The sequence below is a fragment of the Amblyomma mixtum genome, chromosome 4 (assembly GCF_055824585.1).
Source record: "Amblyomma mixtum isolate Tamu chromosome 4, ASM5582458v1, whole genome shotgun sequence".
In the NCBI taxonomy this organism is placed as follows: Eukaryota; Metazoa; Arthropoda; class Arachnida; order Ixodida; family Ixodidae; genus Amblyomma; species Amblyomma mixtum.
In genome coordinates this window covers 28254003-28256429 of record NC_143015.1, presented here as the reverse complement: position 1 = coordinate 28256429, position 2427 = coordinate 28254003, and the positions used below count along the sequence as shown (strand labels likewise).

The 2427-nt window shown below is 52.7% G+C and overlaps 1 pseudogene; it reads left to right on the top strand.

Moving 5' to 3' along the window:
- Positions 1 to 564: 564 nt before the first annotated feature.
- Positions 565 to 1931, top strand: LOC149346021 (uncharacterized; annotated as a pseudogene).
- Positions 1932 to 2427: the final 496 nt, after the last annotated feature.

The window sequence follows — 2427 nt, the reverse complement described above, 5'->3', positions numbered from 1 at the left end:
TGGAGAGGTATCGGAAAGGCCTTTGTCCTGCAGTGGGCGTCGTCAGGATGATGATGGCGAGAATGATGAAACAAATGTTCCTAATAAATATTTGTGGTTACTTTACGCGATCTTACCTGCACAAGCAAACCTCTAAGTGAAAATGCATTGCTTGCCAGTTTAATCCATTCTTCTATTTCTTTCAAGCAAGCGTGAGGAGAACTCAATAAAATATTTGCATCGGTCGTTTGCAAATGATTGTCCATAAGTTCTCCCAAGGAATCGCATCAATAACTCCTTGTTTAAAGTTCACTATATGATATACAGACTACAATATCCAGATTTATTGTTTCGTGACAAACCGCTCACATTTTATAGCATCCAGCGACCCATCATTCCTACCATGTGCTGTAACATCTGGTGTTTCTCACTACGCACCTAAACCTCGCCGGAAGGGAAGGAAGGAGGATGGCAGTGAGCGAAGACACTGTATTCACTAGACACGCCTTAGTTCATTCCAAACCATCGAGCAGGAATGGCGGAGGAGAAAGAAGAAGACGTTGTTCGAAGCGGACGCGTTCCTCGATGTTCTCCGCACAAAAGGTTTAATCGGCCTCTGGCCGAGGTACTGCTCAGGCTTTTGCTGGCAGTAATGACTACCGTATCGTTCTGCCCCGACTCCCAACCGGTAAGCTTGTGACCGACTCCGTTTTCCTGCATGCAGATCTTGCCGGACGCCCGTACAGGGCACAGGATTTCAGAGACTCGCTGCGAAACGTCATAGACCTCAAAGAAATTAGCTCCATCGGACAATTCCAGATGTCTCACGTCTGGATGGTGACTTGCAAATCTGCGCAATCAAAAGAAAAGCTCGTGTCGTGCGGCGATCTCTTGGTGAAGAGCCGCCGCTGCGTTGTTGTTGACCCGGAACCAAAGGAGGTGAAGCTGAAGCTTTTGTGGCTTCCCGAACGCTTGGAAGATTGCTTCATCCGTGAGGCCCTTCAGGCGTACGGGAAGGTGACATCTATCTCGGCGGAAAATTGGAAAGTTTCTGACATGGAGCAGATGAGAACTCTAAGCCGTGTTGTCGTCCTGTCGCTTGCTGATGGAGTCGGGGTTAGTGACGTTCCGCATCAGCTGACTGTGTGCGGCGTTCAGAGCCTTGTTCTAATTCCGGGCAGACCACCTCTGTGTTTACGTTGCAACCGTGTTGGCCACATTCGTCGGCACTGTCGTACGCCGCGGTGTGACGACTGCCGGCGTTTCGGCCACACAACGGAGGAGTGCGTCGTGACGTATGCTGACAAGCTGCGGCATCGTGTGCGGCCCGCTGACGACGCTCTACAGGAGCACATCATGGACGCTACAGAAGTACTTGACGCGACTGGGGACTTGCCAGCCACCGTTGTAGCTGAGCCTTCGAGTGTCAGTGCACCGGTTGTTCCCCAAAGTGCTGCCGCGGAGTGTAAAGAGCCGGCGGATGACCATGCAGCGCCGCCTCGGTGTGAGGCGCCGAGTTCTGCTGCTGGTGGAGGAGAACCAGTGGCCGTCCTTGAGGCCACTACGGATACCACAGCGGACACTTCGCTTCCTCCTGTCAATGCTGGCCAGCAGCTTCCGGATAAGGGCCTTCTTCCAGCGGACGCTGAACCTGGTTCCGCAGACGAGCCGCTTCAGAAGCGCCGTGCGTCCTGCGCTTCCGAAACGAGTGGCGATGAGGACCCGGTGCGCAGCATTCATCGCCGTCGGCGTCGCGCGTCGAGGCACAAGGAGCAGTGCCGACGTTCGCGGTCCAGGAGGCCTGGCGGTGGTTCTCAGGCGGCATCGCCGTCTACCGACAAGAACAGGGAACTGTAGGCATAATTAGTTACAGTCATCATGGCTGATTCCGCAGAGTTAGTATTCGCAACACTGAATGTACGCGGCCTTAGGTCTCGCCAGAGGCAGGTGCAACTCCGCCGACTCTTCTGCAGCAGGCACCTTGATGTTATCGCCGTCCAGGAGACAAAAATTGAAAGTGAGGAGGATACTGAGGTGGCCCTGCAGCCCTTTTTATCAGAACATAATGTTCTCGTAACGCATGCTGTGGGCTTGTCGGCGGGTTGCTGGTTGTTTCTGCGCAAGACGCTCCCCTGTTCGGGCTTGACCTATAATGTCGATAATGAGGGCCGGTTGATATGCTGCGATTTTCTTCTCTATGGAAAGCCATGGCGACTAATGAATGTCTGTGCATTTAATACTGTGCCACAGCGCATTACTCTTTTTGAATGCATTGCCAGCTTACTGGACTGTGACCGACACGTTGTGCTAATGGGTGACTTTAATTGTGTGTGCGACCCAGCTGATCGTGCCAGTCCTGATACACCCAGGGATAGGAGCGGTGAATTGTTGTCTGTTGTTACGGAAGATGCAGGGCTCATTGATACCGGAAGTTCATGTCCTGGTTTC